At 49.1% G+C, this 20,130-nt stretch overlaps 1 protein-coding gene across 4 annotated transcripts in view; it reads right to left on the reverse strand.

The window, feature by feature from the left end:
- The window catches only part of RARA (retinoic acid receptor alpha), a 400,739-nt gene extending 380,815 nt beyond the window's left edge, over nt 1-19,924 (reverse strand). For 2 of the 4 annotated variants that reach the window (XM_078645522.1, XM_078645520.1), the window contains exon 1: nt 19,788-19,924. The gene's annotated coding sequence lies outside the window, so the exon portion shown is untranslated. Of the gene's footprint in view, nt 1-19,783 lie in introns of all 4 variants that reach the window. The other 2 variants (XM_078645521.1, XM_078645523.1) reach the window with 2 other exon arrangements.
- Nucleotides 19,925-20,130: the final 206 nt, after the last annotated feature.

Below are 20,130 nucleotides of genomic sequence, written 5' to 3' on the forward strand. Positions count from 1 at the left end.
GACACATGTATTTTTCATTTGAGAGACAACTACAAAGAGCAAACTGTGCACCCAGATTCATGAGCGCGATTGTCTGCACAAATGTATCTATGCACACATCCGACTGCATGGGACTGAAGGCTCTGTGGTTGTGCCAACACATACACATCACACAGTGTTATGGGCTGAGATATTTGCAGACCTATTAATGCACGTGAATGTACACACATCTCTCTGTGAGTATTGGGATATCCACTAAAATAATCAGAAGTTAAGTTCTCGGTTATCACCATATCACAAAAACAGCTCTACCAGTGGTAACCGGGGCATTCCACATGGCGACCCCTCTCAAAGCAACCTGGCTACAGCCTCACATGTTGAAGGGGGAATGGTTCAGCTTGGATGGAAACTTAGAATCTAGACTCTGCACACAACCACAATGACAAAAAGCACACAAGGGCACTCAACGAACATCAATCACCTCCTTTCCAGCCAAAATAGACAACCTGGAAAAGAACACCCTAACTATCAACCCAGCTGAGAGGAAAGGAAACCAGGGATCTAATTAAAGGCATAAACATGGCAGACCCCCCAGAAGAATACTGTGCTCCAAACACCTTCTAAGCCACGGTCCTAGAATACCCCGCAGCCACTTCAGTGTGCAAAATCATCAACTCCTTAAATCAACTGGTGAATTCAGATGTAACTTGAAAACATCGTTAAACCAGTATGCGGACCAGGCTGACTGACTGTAATACACACCAATATCAAACGGACCCTTTCCGGGTAAACATATTGAAGAGACAGCATTTTCCTGGACTCAGTGACTGGCTAATACCTGTTGAAGAATGAACTCCTCAAAAAGTGAAATACTCGCCTGTGCATCCTGGTATAGTCATTACCCTTAATCCTCCTGGCCTATCGAAAAGTGTGATTAATCAACGGCGGGACAATTATCTGATGTTAATTTCACCAACAACAGAGAAGAGCCCACGTAGAGATGGAGTTGGAGAGACAGGCATTAAAAGCAAGTAATAGCATCCTAAAAGGATGGGTGGGGACAAAGTAGTACATTAAAAAGGCTACGGACGACAGAATCAGGGGAACAGTAGCATAGACCACGTAGGGCCCTTGTAAATAGATAAGTTGCGTATATTGCAGTCAAAGGCCAGAGGCACTGTAGAATGATGCTCAGAAGTTACTGTTTAAGGGAGATAAAAAATATGAGACTAACTCCAAGGGCCTTCCTAAACCCACTGAATGTGTCCTACCTGATGACTTGAAGGAGGGGGTTGACTATCAGCCAGATATCCATGCAAAAAGTCTCTTCACTTGCATCCTTACGTTCACCGTACTGTCTTTGGATTACAATGATGACCTCTAACAACCAACACTCTTGAAGTTGTCACAAAGTCAATATCAAATGGATCAATTTACTTGTGCCTGTGGCCATGCGGCATGCTTGCGTCTAGATATTCTGAGGCCTGTGAAGAGCTCTCTTTGGAAAGCTGATAAACACCATAGGCTTCGAGCCTACAGTAGCCGCAGTCAAGGTTTCTACAGGAATCTCAGATGGGAATAGACGATGGAAGATATCCAATTGAGCCCTTCGGTAGAAACTCAGCGTTTTACGAAGGTGCCACAGGAGTTTGGTCTATGCTCGGTGACCCCCTGAATAGTAAGACCCATTCTGATTTTCCAGCACAATGGCTCAATGATGGCTTTGTGATACAGCCCTTGCTTCTGACATCAATGATTTACAGTTATGTATCACACCAAGGACAGACCTTCCCTTATCAGTAAACTGAGTACTATTAAAATCGGGAATGGTAAAACCTGTCATTTAGATATTTGCAAACGGCAGACCTTTGGTGTTCAGGTGATAGATTTTAAAACCAATTTAATATGATTAGAATATACATAATGCATATGTATGAAGCATATTTACATGTAATGCATTTAAGTGAAAACTATTTGTGAGTGAGTGAGAATGGATACATGTAGAGCACTATGTAGGCATTGGCTCATCTTGTTGCTAGTACTGACAGTGCAGATGATGTACCTGTAATAACTCAGTACTTGGTGGAACAATACCTCAATCAATCATGAAAGGTGGCTGTTGAAGGCAGGGTGGAAAGTACCATGACAACCTCTGTACTGCAGCACAAGAGCACAGAAGAAGTCCTGCCACCCAGTCAGGCTGGCTTAAAGCGGAGACGAATATCAAACAAGAATAAAGAGAACCCAAAGGAATAAGGAGAATGGACCTAGATATGGTGCATTTAGTACACAGCCCATAAACAGCTTGATAGGCTAGACAGAGAGCACCTCAAAAGATCATATGTTTGGGCGTTGGATGCCGGTATAGTCTGAGGGGTTGCTCAGGCTCATGGTCAAAATTAAGTACCCCGAATACAAGCAGAGGCGCAAAGTTCTATACCCTTTGCTGCTCTTTGGTTACACAAGAAGGCAGCTCCAGGTACATATTTTAGCACAGTCTGATTCTTGACAGAATACTTGCTGACACCAACCATGATCGTAGATGCTGAGAAATGAAAGGGCATCTTTACCTAAGCAGCCTCCTCCGCTAGAAGCATGACGGGAAAACAAAGTCAGCCTGTTCCTTGTAGATGGGAAGCCAAGGTTTAGCAATATGTTTTGGCAAAGACCCATCTCCTTCGGCTATAATCAGTGGGATTAAAGGCTTACTCGGTCAACGATCAACACGCATGTCTTCTTATACAGCCTGGCTTTCAGAGGAGTAGTAACCTTGTAGAGCTCAAGGCTCCAACAAGTTGGACATGAAATTGGAACAGGGCTTGGTTACATTGTCAACAAGAAGTAGATTGTAGATCACACAAGGTTTTAGCTTAGTGCTTTTCAGAGCTACACGCTGAATCTTCTACACCTGCATTTCATCCAGTGGCGACCAATGACTCAAAAGATACAGGAGCACAGTGTGAGCGTAAGTCCTCAAAAGAGAGGAAGAATGAATGTATTAGTCATGGGAGAACCTCCAAGGTACCAGTGTGTGTGAAGTAGGACATGGTACAATAATGTCAAGAGAAAGCATGCAAGGTCTGTTTCTTAGAGTGTGCAAGGGCATTTATCACATAATATTAGAGTCTTGAGGTAAGTGATGCACAAGAATGTGCCATGAGTGATGTTCATGTGAAACCCTACATAAAAATACTGCTACATCCTTTACACAAACTAACCCAACACACAATGGAAGGGAAACAGGGCATGCACTTGGCATGTACTTTTGGCATGCCCACCATTGCCTAATCGGCATCTGTGAGGGAGTAGCTTTCAGGGGGTTGGTTGATCTTTGAATTCAAATTCACTCTACATTCATCATTGGATTATTCTGAGCTAAAGGTGGGTGTCACTGCGAGAGCAAGTTCACCCTAGACCATCTATTTCTTCGTTGATTTCTGAGTGAAGCTCTACGATAAAACCTCCAACAGAGGACGGGGTGCAGGTGGCGGGGTAGATATAAAATATAGTCCAAAATGTTCCTTCTCTTGTGCCCAACATAAAAATCTTCTTACGCACGGCGCAAAAATGACAAATAATCTCATCCTACACTTAATGTGTACAATCTCACACAAGCCATCACCTGGTCCACTGAAATCTATCAGTATGCTATTGAATCAGTTGCTGCCACCTGCGTACCACCTGCAACTCCCAATTGGGCCATTCCTGCCTTTTATTCCACCGAGGTCAATAAAAGAGTGCTTATGGCTTGTACAGTGACATTTATTTACGGCTACCCCAGCCCACAAGACCCATGCTATGTAAAAGCACCCTGCTATTAGGACTACGAAGGCTCTTACCGCACTCACTCTTGTAACCACCACAACTCCGGTTACTGCCAGCACATTCCAAAGCACAATTTGCTTTTAGAATTTCCTAACTGTCAGTACTGGAACCTTTGGTCTTCCTACTCAAACACAGGACCTTTTCAAAAGTTTCCCAACTAATAATTACTAGGGAAAGTACCTGAAAACTCATTAGCCATACTTTGGCAGAAAATACTCAGGAATTTCAGAGCAGTATTCGAGAGCGAAAGCACAGCTATGAGAAAGTACATTTGTTAAGGATTTCTCCACTTGGTTTAGATAAGACACAGCACACAGTCCTGCAAAACCCCACTAACTGCACTAGCACACACACGAATGAAGATGCCAAAGTGAAATCAAAAACCTCGTGCAAAGTTCTCAGCAGGGATGTATGACTGCAGATTCTCCTGAAGTGACTTCGAAATATCAATAAATAATAGATACAACACCACATAAAGGCTGCTGCGAAAACTCCAGTGAATAGATGGATGTTAAAGCGTTCTGTGCTGTGCACAAAGCTTACTGCTAAAAATAGGGGGTACAAGCAAAATCCCTCGCTCCTTTCATACCAGCTAAGCATCTACGATTGCTTTGCTGATATTACTAAAAAGGCCTTCAAGCGACAAAGCGTGGAAGCACATCTCAGTTCAAGGCCCAAAGTTTTAAAATACCCTGAAAGAGACAAAAAGGACAAAGCAAAACTACGTGTGCTTCAGGTAACTAGTAAAAACCGAGTTAGACTAGCCTTTCACTAAGTTGAGCAAGGGATAGCCGCACTGTCACACATTTAGACTCCTACAGCCTAAAAAATGTTCACGTTTATTTTAACGTAAAGCGCTCTGAAGTAGCCAGGAGGCGCCTTACAGCACTACATATACTTGCTAAAATCGGAATCCGAGTCACAAGTGCTAGTGTGATCTGGTGTAGAAAACTGCAGTAGATTCCACGTGCAATGTTACGAGATAGGTAAAAGTGATACACTACGTATTATTCCAATATCTACGGCATGCAGGGTGGAACATATTTCAGGAAAGACAATTATCCGCGGATATTGCACGGTGTGTAAAACTGATAGTAATTTCAGGACTCTCTCCCCTGTAGCCATCAGAATCGGGCATCCAGTTTCTCTGAGGACTGAGCGCGCGCCTGCGCGCCCGCCATGAGAAAGCAGGGTCAGTTTAGGCCGGCGCCTACTTCCCGAGCCCGTCCCCTTTGGCATTAACACCGCTTCCTCTTGTTAGCTCCGCGAGCCAGCTCTCATTTTTAACGCGAAAAGCAGAGTCCTGAAAGAATGGCCCGTCCGGAAGCGAAGCAGCGGCCCGGCCGAACCCGAGGCGCAGCGTGGACACGGTTAGTCAGCAGTTAATGGCTGTAGCAAACACCGTCCCGCGGGTCGGGTTACCAGATTCTGTAACACCCAGGGGGGATGTTCTAAGCATTTTTAGGGTCTCAACACTCTTACTTAAAGTTTGCTGGCGCATAAATGCCTTCTCTCACGTACAAATCCCATTTCAGGAGTTGGTAAACTTGTACCACTCCAACCAAAATTTTGGTCATAAAATATTGATACATCTCATACCGATTGGTTATCTGAAAGGGGTGCTTAAAAAACGTCCATTCCAAAAACCAATTCGGTTTTGGGTATATTTTTAAACTACTTTTAAAATAGAATTGTGACCCCAAACTGAATTGGTATTTAGAAGGGACGTGTTGTAAGCCCCCCTTCAAAATACCATATTTTTAGGAGATGTGTCAATGTACTGCAACAGAACTCCAGGTTGGGGAGTGCTAATCTTCTAGATTTCAGTTACAAAACATTGACAAATTACCTGTTCCAGAGTTGGGTTGATAATGTATTTGCAAAACAGAAAGGATATCTATCCCTGGAACCCCTTCCCCTATGTGAAATAAAATAAAAAAACGTTTGTCGGAGAATAGACAGTAGCCCAGGTGACCAATACCAACTCTCAAACACATTTTTGAAAAAAAGTATATATATATATTTTTTTTTTATCAGAGCTCCGTTTGCTTTAACAAAAACGGTGCAATTAAAATAAAATTACACTTTCTTAAAAATGATCACAGACATGATGGTCTGCCGACCCCTGTTGCCTAGCATCCCACTGATGACCTGAAATGGTAGTGACTGGTGGCCATAAGGTAATGTATTGCAGCATTTATATATCGCTTACCACCCCTATCTTGGGCGCTGAAGTACTAATTTATGTGAGTAACACACTACACCGTGTATGGTCTGTGGTTAGAAGGATGCTGTCTTTGTTTTGATCCTAGCTGGGAAGTATTTCCATTTGTGTGTGATGACCACGGAGGTGTGGTTATCGTGTTAAAGGACGCAGAGCGTAGCGATGTGTTGGATGATGAAATGTGAGAGACAGATGCACAATTTTACACTTGTTAACACTGTCTAGACATATATTGTCCTTCAGTAGGACCAGTTTAACAGCCAAATATAGTAATAAGCAACAGAAAGGTGACCAATCAACCTTTGCACATGGCCTTTCACTGCGCTGCAACATGTCGCTTCATTTTTAGTAGCTTTTGAACCGTTTGAGCCAGAAACATTTTTTTTGTTAAAATCTGCAAATTATGCAACAGATGATGGGTTATGTGGCAAAAAACGCCACAGCCTCAAAATCGCAAAATTCCAGTGGCCCTGGATATAGTCTTCCGATCTGGTTGCTGTACTGGGTTGTCAGGTCTAAGATTTTGTGTCTAGTTATTGTCCAGAGATCGCATGGCTAGAGGGAGAAGAAAGTGGAGCGATCTGTTAAAATGGACATTTTTTATGATCAGCCCATAGCTGAGTTTCTTTGTGGGATGTTTAGGAGTGGTCAGTTTGTGTAGATATTCGGGACCTGTAGTGAATGGACTGTATTAAAGCCCCCCAAAATTGGCCAGTAATGTGTAACAGATCTCTTTCAGCTACTCCAAGCCTGTTTATTTGGTGATGTTTGGCTGTTCAGTGCTGGTGGTGGTCACTAAATTAAACAACTAAGGCTTCGTTGTTTTTTGGTCGCAGTTGAGCTACGCTTCTCATACTGATTGATTGTACCGACCCTTCCATTGTGGTACCAGAGAATCCGAAGCGGATAGGATACCTTGTTGTGTGATGTAGGTGATAGCAGATATATCATATTACAACCCACTATGATTAAGAATTCTACACACAAGCCGATCAATACATAGTTTGCTTTGCTAAAATCTTAACTTGTCGTAAAAACACTGGTCACCAGTTTCAGGTGGGACTAAAGCAAGCTGGGCATCAAAAAGAGCCTGCAACCTGCTTTTTCAACAAATGTAATACTTCTGGACACTCATTGCCAAGCTCAAGGATATTCATCACAAGGATAATGTTGTCGTGCATTTTAGTCATATAGCACACACCTGCTGATGACTTGACCTTTTAGGGATTTTCCTTGCAGATGTGTGTGTTTGCAGTTCTAGGTTTGCCCACGCAGGGTCATTGGTTTTGGTGTTTTCGCACAGACATTAGAATTTTTGTGACTCTCAAAAAGAAGATTTTATGACATTGCAATTCATGGACCTACATCTTATCCGATTAGTATTTCACTATCAATTTGGCCCATACAATATAAAAAAATTCTGACCTAGTAATCTATCTCCCTTTGAAAATAAATCCTACATACAAACTATCAAATCAATAAATCCTCCTTTCACATCCTTAGTAGATGTGGATTCTTTTGTTAAACCCACCACTGATCGACCTCCAATAGTCAAAAGTTGATAGCGGATCACAAACTCAACCCTGCAATTGATAACTGAAAAACAGTCAAAGATTGTCCGCCACACTGTGCCCTAAAGAAACAATTACTTTTGTGATACAGTAATCTGTTACAGAGTACTGATCACTGGATTACTTTAGTAATCCAATAATCAACAACCTACATCTGCCTGCATCTCTCAGCTCGTACTCAGTTACCTTATAATGACGGACTCGTTCGCTGTTACTCACACATTCCTATTAATGGATAAGCAAGAAGGAGTGAAAGATGACATCACAGACCCGGTTAATTTGTGGAAGCAGTAATCGGGGAGGGATCATATTGTACCCTCGGTAATTAGTTCCTTAGGGAAACGGTGACATTACATTCTAAAACTGTTGTGTCAGGTGACGTAATAATCAGCTACTTTACTGATGCAGTGTTCAGAAACACATTACACAGCACAATAAGAAACTGGTAGCTTTTATAATACATTATTAATTGAGTGCCACAAAAGGCCTCCTGACGCAAGTTCAGAATTGCTCACGTACTCTTTTTTTCTGTTGTGAAAAAATTGACAGGAGCGGACACTATCCCGATACCCCCAGCTTTAGAAGAAGCCCAGTGTAACTCTATTGCGAAATTTTTCATTGCCAAGGTTGAGCGCATATACGATTCTATGAGCGCTTCCCTGACAGTAAATGAACATCAATCGGGACAAGTTGTAGGTATCGAACAGCCACTTCCAATGGCGAAGGGCACAAACTGGCAACTGTTCGATGATACCTCGTTCTTCTCCTGCCTAAGCAGTGTAAGATCTGGCTCACCTCGTGATCCTGTACCTGCGAAAATTCTCAAACTACTTGATCTTGAACCTCGGCGCGTTCTCATGAGACTCTTAAATGCATCATTAATAGAGTCTCTTGTGCTACAGGATTGGAAGCACGCAATGGTTGTTCCTCTCCTAAAAAAAGCTGGAGCCGATGTGTCTAATCTCGCCAATTTCAGACCCATATCCTTGTTGCCTGTTCTCTCAAAAGTGCTGGAAAGGCATGTTAACACTCAGTTAAACCATCTTGTGGAGAGTTCGGGATTCTTACACCCTTCCCAGTCTGGCTTTCGTGCGCACTATTCCACCGAGACCGCTCTACTCGGGGTGACGGAGAGCTTACGACACGATATCGACCGCGGGGAAACATCTGCACTCATCCTCTTGGATTTGAGCACGGTGTTCGATACCGTGTCCCATTCCATTCTTTTGAACTCTCTTCGGTCACTGGGAGTGGACGGTCCCGCGTTGTCCTGGATTGCCTCCTTTTTAAGTGAGCGCACTTTCCAAGTCTTTTCCACTAAAGCCACATCTGCCACATGTCCATCGGCGTACGGCGTTCGCAAAGGTCCATACTCAGCCCCTTGTTGTTTAACATCTATGTGAGCCCCCTGGCCACCATCGCGGAGGACGCTGGGCTGACTATTTTTTCATACGCCGATGACACCCAAATTGTTTTCTCCCTTTCCAGCAGTGAGTGCAACAGTGTATCGATTCTGAAAACCGGACTGTCACGTATAGCTGAGTGGATGCAGAGGCATCTCCTCAAACCAAACGGTGACAAAACGGAGATCCTCAATTTAGGGAAGCATAAAGATCTGTGGGGCCCCCAACATTGGCCCAGTGACATGGGACCCCTTCCCCAGCCAACCTCTGTGGTCCGTAACCTCGGATTTCTCATAGACGACAAACTCTCTATGAGACAGCAGGCCACTAAGGTGGCCGCCATCTGCTTTGCCACCTTGCGATGGCTCCAGAAAATTCTATGGATGCTGCCTCATGCTACCAGGAGAACCGTTGTCCAGGCGTTGGTAACATCCCGCCTGGACTACGGTAATGTCCTCTATCTCGGTGCCGACGCTGCTACCATTAACAAACTTCAGGTTGTTCAAAATTCGTCGGCCCGACTTCTATGTAACATCCCGAGGAGATCATCGGCCTCACAGGCTCTTTGCGATGTACACTGGCTTAGGGTCTCTAGCCGTATTTAATTCAAAGCCCTATGTTATCTTTTTAAAATTAAGCAGGGCTCGGCTCCAAAATACTTGCAGAGTTTGGTTCAACCCTACAAGCCTAGTCGCACTTTAAGATCTTCTGCCAACTGCGACTTCGTTGTCCCAAGATTCAAGCTAGCAAGGATGGGGGGACGGGCCTTTTCCCATCTAGGCCCCAAATATTGGAACGCGCTACCCATCTCTCTGAAATCAGAAACCAACCTTTTCTGTTTTAGGAAAAAACTGAAAACTATACCTTTCTAATGATCTTCATGCCTTTTGATTCATGGTGCTGTTGAGAGGTCTGTTTTTCTTCTTCAGTCTATCCCTTGCGCCGGGAAACCCACTGTGGGTAGCTGTTGCGCATTATAAATTTAAATACAAATACAAATACAAATCCCCCTCACCAGAATCTTCCCAATTGCTTCATGAGAACTTGAGATTTGGAAACCTCAGCACAAGTAGGAAACTGTGTCAAGTGATTGACCGACCAGGCGGCGTTTCTGGCAACTGCCAGCATGTCATGAGGGCTACAGTCAGCTGGTCTTTCTTTTTTTAATTATATATAAACAGACACCAGGCCGATGCTTAATACTGCGATACGTGAAACTACAAGTCCCAGAATTCAAAGTGCTAAAACGGAAGGAGAGGGTATAGGCAGGGTCACTAGAATTATGCGGCAGGGGAGGGTCAATTTATGCGTCGGGGTTGAAGAAAAGTACGAGGCGAGAAAGGGCAAATTATGCAGCATAATGTGGATTCTTTTGTGATGGTATTACTTTATTATTTGGTCATTTATAAATGTAACACTGTCTGAGCAATGGTTACACCTCACTACTACCAGTTCAACACCCAAAAAAGGAATAAGCAACAGAAAGGTGATTAGTCATCCTTGCAAAAGCCCTTTCGCTGTGCGGCAACGTGTTGCAGCATTTTAAGTAACTTTTGAACCATGTGAGCTATGAAAATTTTAAACATTTTTTTTGTTAAAATCTGCAGATTATGCCGCAGATAATGGATTATATGGCAAATCTATAACTATGCGAAAATCGCCGCACAATTGCATACATCCAGTGGCCCTAGGTATAGGAGTCATGCAGGACAAACATGGGCCCGAAAGCAGCTACTGGAGAGGAAGGGTGAGGTAGAACCTGAACTGGGCACTAGTGAAGAGAGGCATGTCAGAAAACGCATACTTAACATCTGAACAAGCATGCAAGAAACGTCAGCTTCCTTGTGATTGGTGGAATCTTGACAGCGTTCTATTGCCGTAAGTGAAGGGTGATGGGGTTTAAAAATGGATCACCATTGCTTCAAAGTTGTAACAAAAATGAACAGAACAGAAGAAACTGGGCCACACGTGTAACATATGCATGGAGCCTGTTCCGTAGCACAGCACGTGCCACTGTAAAGACGCCTACTCCGGGTTGGCTGTTCCACTTGCCCTACACGGGGGTCTTAAAGGTTCTTACGTTCTGAAAGGAGCAGGCTCGTCACGTAAGCATGGGCGGTCCCTTATAACAACCCTGGCAGTGATCTCACGAACAGAGCAGTGAGGCAAAGCCAAGAGCCGGCGGCGGCCCTGGGGAGAGCCAGGCCTCGCCTGTGAATCACCCCAGGCAGACCGCGAAGCCTGGAGTCACGAGAAGCAAGCAGGCAGCTATGCACAGGCATCCATCCCAGAGCAGGGCAGGCAGAGGAAGAGAAACTAAAGCAAGGCAAGGAAGAGGGGCGAAAGGGAACTGTATGACGGGGTGCACTCTGAGGCAGAGGGTGCACTCTAAGGTAAAAAGTGCACTCTAAGGCGGAGGGTGCACTCTAAGGCGGAGGGTGCACTCTGAGGCGGAGGGTGCACTCTGAGGCGGAGGGTGCACTCTGAGGCGGAGGGTGCACTCTGAGGCGGAGGGTGCACTCTGAGGCGGAGGGTGCACTCTGAGGCGGAGGGTGCACTCTGAGGCGGAGGGTGCACTCTGAGGCGGAGGGTGCACTCTGAGGCGGAGGGTGCACTCTAAGGCGGAGGGTGCACTCTAAGGGAAGGGTGCATTCTGAGGGGGAAGGTGCACTCTAAGGTAAAAAGTGCACTCTAAGGCGGAGGGTGCACTCTAAGGCGGAGGGTGCACTCTAAGGCGGAGGGTGCACTCTAAGGCGGAGGGTGCATTCTGAGGGGGAAGGTGCACTCTAAGGCGGAGGGTGCACTCTAAGGCGGAGGGTGCACTCTAAGGCGGAGGGTGCACTCTAAGGCAGAGGGTGCACTCTAAGGCAGAGGGTGCACTCGGAGGCGGAGGGTGCACTCGGAGGCGGAGGGTGCACTCGGAGGCGGAGGGTGCACTCGGAGGCGGAGGGTGCACTCTAAGGCAGAGGGTGCACTCTAAGGGGGAGGGTGCACTCTAAGGCAGAGGGTGCACTCTAAGGGGGAGGGTGCAGTCTAAGGGGGAGGGTGCAGTCTAAGGCGAAAGGTGCAGTCTAAGGCGAAAGGTGCAGTCTAAGGCGGAGGGTGCAGTCTAAGGTGGAGGGTGCAGTTTAAGGGGGAGGGTGCAGTCTAAGGCGAAAGGTGCAGTCTAAGGCGAAAGGTGCAGTCTAAGGCGGAGGGTGCAGTCTAAGGTGGAGGGTGCAGTCTAAGGTGGAGGGTGCAGTTTAAGGGGGAGGGTGCAGTCTAAGGCGAAAGGTGCAGTCTAAGGTGGAGGGTGCAGTTTAAGGGGGAGGGTGCAGTCTAAGGCGAAAGGTGCAGTCTAAGGCGAAAGGTGCAGTCTAAGGTGGAGGGTGCAGTCTAAGGTGGAGGGTGCAGTCTAAGGTGGAGGGTGCAGTCTAAGGGGGAGGGTGCAGTCTAAGGGGGAGGGTGCAGTCTAAGGGGGAGGGTGCAGTCTAAGGGGGAGGGTGCAGTTTAAGGGGGAGGGTGCACTGTGAGGCGGAGGGTGCACTCTAAGGCAGAGGGTGAACTCTAAGGCAGAGGGTGCACTCTAAGGCAGAGGGTGCACTCTAAGGCAGATGGTGCACTCTAAGGCAGAGGGTGCACTCTAAGGCAGAGGGTGCACTCTAAGGGGGAGGGTGCAGTCTAAGGGGGAGGGTGCAGTCTAAGGGGGAGGGTGCAGTCTAAGGCGAAAGGTGCAGTCTAAGGCGGAGGGTGCAGTCTAAGGCGGAGGGTGCAGTCTAAGGTGGAGGGTGCAGTTTAAGGGGGAGGGTGCAGTCTAAGGCGAAAGGTGCAGTCTAAGGTGGAGGGTGCAGTTTAAGGGGGAGGGTGCAGTCTAAGGCGAAAGGTGCAGTCTAAGGCGAAAGGTGCAGTCTAAGGCGAAAGGTGCAGTCTAAGGCGGAGGGTGCAGTCTAAGGTGGAGGGTGCAGTTTAAGGGGGAGGGTGCAGTCTAAGGCGAAAGGTGCAGTCTAAGGCGAAAGGTGCAGTCTAAGGCGGAGGGTGCAGTCTAAGGCGGAGGGTGCAGTCTAAGGTGGAGGGTGCAGTTTAAGGGGGAGGGTGCAGTCTAAGGCGAAAGGTGCAGTCTAAGGTGGAGGGTGCAGTTTAAGGGGGAGGGTGCAGTCTAAGGCGAAAGGTGCAGTCTAAGGCGAAAGGTGCAGTCTAAGGCGAAAGGTGCACTCGGAGGCAGAGGGTGCACTCGGAGGCAGAGGGTGCACTCGGAGGGGGAGGGTGCAGTCTAAGGGGGAGGGTGCAGTCTAAGGGGGAGGGTGCACTCTAAGGCGGAGGGTGCACTCTAAGGCGAAAGGTGCAGTCTAAGGCAGAGGGTGCAGTCTAAGGCAGAGGGTGCACTCTAAGGCAGAGGGTGCACTCTAAGGCAGAGGGTGCAGTCTAAGGGGGAGGGTGCACTCTAAGGCGGAGGGTGCAGTCTAAGGCGAAAGGTGCAGTCTAAGGCGAAAGGTGCAGTCTAAGGCGGAGGGTGCAGTCTAAGGCGGAGGGTGCAGTCTAAGGTGGAGGGTGCAGTCTAAGGGGGAGGGTGCAGTCTAAGGGGGAGGGTGCAGTTTAAGGGGGAGAGTGCACTCTGAGGCGGAGGGTGCACTCTGAGGCGGAGGGTGCACTCTGAGGCGGAGGGTGCACTCTGAGGCGGAGGGTGCACTCTGAGGCGGAGGGTGCACTCTGAGGCGGAGGGTGCCCTCTGAGGCGGAGGGTGCACTCTGAGGCGGAGGGTGCACTCTGAGGCGGAGGGTGCACTCTGAGGCGGAGGGTGCACTCTGAGGCGGAGGGTGCACTCTGAGGCGGAGGGTGCACTCTGAGGCGGAGGGTGCACTCTGAGGCGGAGGGTGCACTCTGAGGCGGAGGGTGCACTCTGAGGCGGAGGGTGCACTCTGAGGCGGAGGGTGCACTCTGAGGCGGAGGGTGCACTCTGAGGCGGAGGGTGCACTCTGAGGCGGAGGGTGCACTCTGAGGCGGAGGGTGCACTCTGAGGGGGAGGGTGCACTCTGAGGGGGAGGGTGCACTCTGAGGGGGAGGGTGCACTCTAAGGCAGAGAGCTGAGGGTACACTCTAAGGCAGGAGGCACAGGGTTCACTCTAAGACAGGGGGCAGAGAGTGCACTCAAAGGCAGGGGGCAGAGGGTGCACTCTAAGGCAGGAGGCACAGGGTTCACTCTAAGACAGGGGGCAGAGAGTGCACTCAAAGGCAGGGGGGAGAGAGTGCACTCTAAGGCAGGGGGCAGAGAGTGCACTCTAAGGCAGGGGGCAGAGAGTGCACTCTAAGGCAGGGGGCAGAGAGTGCACTCTAAGGCAGGGGGCAGAGAGTGCACTCTAAGACAGGGGGCAGAGAGTGCACTCTAAGACAGAGGGCAGAGAGTGCACTCTAAGACAGAGGGCAGAGAGTGCACTCTAAGACAGGGGGCAGAGAGTGCACTCTAAGACAGGGGGCAGAGAGTGCACTCTAAGACAGGGGGCAGAGAGTGCACTCTAAGACAGGGGGCAGAGAGTGCACTCTAAGACGGGGCAGAGAGTGCACTCTAAGACGGGGCAGAGAGTGCACTCTAAGACAGGGGGCAGAGAGTGCACTCTAAGACAGGGGGCAGAGAGTGCACTCTAAGACAGGGGGCAGAGGGTGCACTCTAAGACAGGGGCAGAGGGTGCACTCTAAGACAGGGGCAGAGGGTGCACTCTAAGACAGGGGCAGAGGGTGCACTCTAAGACAGGGGCAGAGGGTGCACTCTAAGACAGGGGCAGAGGGTGCACTCTAAGACAGGGGGCAGAGAGTGCACTCTAAGACAGGGGGCAGAGAGTGCACTCTAAGACAGGGGGCAGAGAGTGCACTCTAAGACAGGGGCAGAGGGTGCACTCTAAGACAGGGGCAGAGGGTGCACTCTAAGACAGGGGGCAGAGGGTGCACTCTAAGACAGGGGGCAGAGGGTGCACTCTAAGACAGGGGGCAGAGGGTGCACTCTAAGACAGGGGGCAGAGGGTGCACTCTGAAACAGATTCTCAGAGGCTGCCCTGTAAGACAGGGGGCAGAAGTGCACTCTAAAACAGGTTGGCAGAGGCTGCACTCTGAGACAGGTTGGCAGAGGCCGCACTGTAAGACAGGGGGCAGTGGGTGCATTCTAAGTCAGGAGGTACACTCTAAGGCACTCTAAGGCGGGGGCAGAGGGTGCACTTTAAGGCGGGGGCAGAGGGTGCAATTTAAGGCGGGGGCAGAGGGTGCACTTTAAGGCGGGGGCAGAGGGTGCACTTTAAGGCGGGGGCAGAGGGTGCACTTTAAGGCGGGGGCAGAGGGTGAACTCTAAGGCAAGGGGCAGAGGGTGCACTTTAAGGCGGGGGCAGAGGGTGCACTCTAAGGCAAGGGGCAGAGAATGCACTCTAAGGCAAGAGGGGCAGAGGGTGAACTCTAAGGCAAGGGGCAGAGAATGCACTCTAAGGCAAGAGGGGCAGAGGGTGAACTCTAAGGCAAGGGGCAGAGGGTGCACACTGAGGCAAGGGGACAGACATAGGTTGTACTCTAAGGCAGGGGACAGACATAGGTTGTACTGTAAGGCAAGGGGACAGACATAGGTTGCACTCTAAGGCAGAAGGAGCACTCTGAAGCAGGGTGAAGGGGGTGCCCTCTAAAGCAGGGGTGCACTCTAAGGCAGGGAGCAGAGGGTGCATTCTAAATCAAGGGCAGCAACTGCAAGGGCCTCTGAACAGTATTTTCACAGTAACAAAGCGCACAACATAATACATAAATAGGGCGCAGAGGGTGCCTCGGAAGTCATGGAAGAGCAAAACATGCTCCGTGGGACGAGTTTATAGGGGAAGGGTCTCCGTCTACCTCAGGGGCTGGTGGGGGCACTCACAACAGGTGCCAACCTGTGCACTACTGTGAGTGAAGAGCGTGAGCCGTTCTGTGAAGGTGCTCAACCCGTGCACCGTGGGCAGATCACACACACGCACATTGTGGCCTACGCACACGTTGCCACGCTGTGTATACACCGTGCCCTGCATTACGTCTGCAGGATGCACCCACTATGGCATTCAACAACCTGTGCCCTACTGTAAAACTGCACGTCCTCATCTCTACTGCACAGCACGCGAGCTGCTGCCCTCGGCTCTGCAGCAAACTTGGAAACCTGTGCCCTTCCCATAGCCAGCACGAATAATGCCCAGCTGCCATAACACACTGTCTGGACACTCTCTGCAGCAAAGGCATAAAAAAGCAGTATAATATGGAAAAGGAAATGAACACTGGGAAGAGAATGACAGAAAGCAGGAAAGGAAAGAAAGACTGAAAAATAAAGATAACTTAAATTTGTAGTGGTAACAAGGAGCGACAGGACAAGCATGGCATGGGAATGGGGTGGGCTACACGGCGGTGGAGGGAGACTAGTTTACTTCAACAGGGGAAATGTGCATTGTAACACCGGGCGACATGTGCACTTGGCGACAGGACACATCAACTGCACAAGGGGCGCGTGCACTATACATCTGTTGGACACGGGGCCGCCATTTACTAGTATGCCGAGAGGTGCACTTTCTGTCAGACGTGAGGGCGGCACTCACTGCAGGGCGGGGAACAGTCAACTGGGAGCACCGCAGGAGGGAGGGAGGAGGGCACGCCGGGCACTTCAACGACCTCCTTTCAAACCGACACACAGGCTCGTCCCCACAGACTGTCAATGATAAACAAAGCATGCGCATGTAGCGATCACACGCGTCCACACAGTGACACACTGGTTCTTCTCGCCGACAGAGTTCCATTGTGACAAACACTCAAGTTCGTCTCACAGACAAGTAAGTACATCCTCGCAGACGCTGTAGATTATTCATCACAGGCACTCGGGTTCATCAGTAAAGACACTATGCAGTCATCACCGGCACATTCGTCATCAGAAGGCAACCAGTTCATCCTCACAGACAGACACACAAGTATTTATTTGTTTATTTATTTAGAAGTTTTGTATAGCGCTAGCTGGACCCAAGGGTATCAGAGCGCTTCACAGCAAGTACAGTAAAGAGCAGTTATTGGCAAGGACAGACACACAAGTGCATCATCACAGACACGCAAGTGCATCATCACAAACACGCAAGTGCACCCTCACAGACAGACACACAAGTGCATCATCACAGACACGCAAGTCCATCCTCACAGATACGCAAGTGCATCCTCGCAGACACACACGCACGTTCATCCTCACAGACAGACACGCACGTTCATCCTCACAAACACGCAAGTGCATCCTCACAGACACGCAAGTGCACCCTCACAGACAGACACACAAGTGCATCCTCACAGACATGCACGTTCATCCTCACAGACACGCAAGTGCTACTCACAGACACACAAGTGCATCCTCACAGACACGCAAGTGCACCCTCACAGACACGCAAGTGCACCCTCACAGACAGACACACAAGTGCATCCTCACAGACATGCATGTTCATCCTCGCAGACACGCACGTTCATCCTCACAGACACACAGGTGCATCCTCACAGACACACAGGTGCATCCTCACAGACACGCAAGTGCATCCTCACAGACAGACACACAAGTGCATCCTCACAGACATGCATGTTCATCCTCGCAGACACGCACGTTCATCCTCACAGACACACAGGTGCATCCTCACAGACACACAGGTGCATCCTCACAGACACACAGGTGCATCCTCGCAGACACACGCACGTTCATCCTATCAAACGACACGGAAGTGAATCCACACAGACATGCACGTTCATCCCCACAGACACGCACGTTCATCCTCACAGACACACAAGTGCATTCTCACAGACACACACGCACGTTCATCCTCACAGACAGACACGAAAGTGCATCCTCACAGACACACAGGTGCATCCTCACAGACACGCAAGTGCATCCTCACAGACACGCAAGTGCATCCTCACAGACATGCACGTTCATCCTCACAGACACGCAACTGCATCCTCACAGACACACAGGTGCATCCTCACAGACACACAGGTGCATCCTCACAGACACGCAACTGCATCCTCACAGACACGCAACTGCATCCTCACAGACACGCAGTGCATCCTCACAGAAATGCACGTTCATCCTCACAGCCAGGTAACTGCATCCTCACAGGCACACACTTGCCTCTTAGCAGACAGTATGTAATCAATACAAGTGCACAAATTCATCCCTGTCGTCACAGTACATAATCATTGCATGCCCACGTGTTTGCCACCAGACATACGGTTTTGCCCTCATACATTCCCCCTCGTAAACACACCAATTCATCCTCAGAGCTGCACAAAGTCCGCTCCAACGTTCACCCTCAAGGTCGCAGAAGCTCACACGAGTTCACTCTGATGGACCATCGAGCTCAGCTCGAGACAGCCGCTCGTCCTCCGCGCACCGTGTGATCCTCGCAAGCAGGAGTTCCCTCTCAGACACGCTCTTCACAGATACTCGCGAAAACCCGGCAAAAGTGGCCAAGCACAGCGTCGCCTATCTCAAATTTGAAAATGCTGTACTGTAACACTGCACAATCCTTTACTATAGTGCCACAACCTCGACGCTGCGGTACATTGCGTACTTGCATCTCCGGAGAGGGGCAGCCCCAATTCTGTTTGTCCTGTCCCCACCACCACAGCTGCCAAGTGTGTCATGAGGCAACATAAAAATAAAACAGACGCAGCACCTTGCCACAAACATGAACTTTCCTAACTCCCTTTCTCTGCACAGCGATGTTGCTTGCTTACAATGTTTAGAGTTGACGTTGTATGCGTGTATATGCACACATATATACAAAGTCACATTTAAACATTGCTGTTGAAGCCTGACTTTGTACGTAGATGTGTATATCTCTATACACACATGCATAAATATACTGGCTCATGTGTCCGCGGTAAAATTCGCTTCTTCAGACGCTACTGCGTAAGCTGTGCCATGCCCGAATGCCACCGCACAACCTGTGCACTCACTACTGTGAGTGAACACCATGAGCCGTACTGTAAAAGTGCACACAACCCGTGCACCGTGGGCAGATCACACACACGCACATTGTGGCCTAGGCACACGTTGCCACGCTGTGTATACACCGTGACCTGCAGTACAATTGCAGGATGCACCCACTATGGCATTCAACAACCTGTGCCCTACTGTAAAACTGCACGTCCTCATCTCTACTGCACAGCACGCGAGCTGCTGCCCTCGGCTCTGCAGCAAACTTGGAAACCTGTGCCCTTCCCATAGCCAGCACGAATAATGCCCAGCTGCCATAACACACTGTCTGGACACTCTCTGCAGCAAAGGTATAAAAAAGCAGTATAATATGGAAAAGGAAAAAAGAAAAAAATGAACTGTGGTAACTGTGGTAAGAGAAAGACAAGAAAGCTCGAAAAATAAAGAGAATGTAAAATGTGCAGGCGGCAAGGGACGACAGGAAATGTATGATTAGGAAACATAAAAGGAGGACAGAACAAATAGGAAAAAGAAAGTCAGTATGACATAAAGAGAAAGAACATGCTAAAGGAGAAAGGAGGACATGAACAGAAAGAATAAGAAAGGAAGCGAGAGAAGAAAGATGTAAGGGAAGAAGAATGAAGGAGGAAACGTGCGCAAAAGGCAAGAACTGGAAAGAAAAATTAAATTAAAACAGTAAAAAAAAAAAAAAAAGCTAAAGAGTGCAGAACTCCGCACCGCTGACAGCCACCTTCTCCTCACCAATGTAGGCAGCTGTGATCGGCCCTGAAGGCAGCCACAGAGCAAACCCGACCCGCTCCCCTTTCCCCTCAAAGTCACGGCGCTGTACCTGCCTCAGGTCCCGCCGCCGCCCGGGCCTTCTGATCCAAGCGGCCGCTCTCCGGCTCAGGCTCCGCCGCAGCGCCCAGCAGCCATCGCCAGCCCCGCTGCAACGCTCCCCCTGCCGCAGCCGAGACAGACGGCCCCGCCCACCACCGACAGGCCACGCCCCCTCCAGGACCAGCCGTGTCAGATCCGCCCTTCGCGCTGGAGATGTCTCAGCTGCCTCGATGTAAGCCACGCCCATCTGAAATAGACTGTGCCGGACTGAGCCAACCCGCGCAACTCTGGAGAGGTATGTACCCAAACACATGGCACACCCTTTCGAAGAGGACACGCCCCCAAGAACGTGATTTG

Source organism: Lissotriton helveticus, chromosome 5_1 (assembly GCF_964261635.1).
Source record: "Lissotriton helveticus chromosome 5_1, aLisHel1.1, whole genome shotgun sequence".
In the NCBI taxonomy this organism is placed as follows: Eukaryota; Metazoa; Chordata; class Amphibia; order Caudata; family Salamandridae; genus Lissotriton; species Lissotriton helveticus.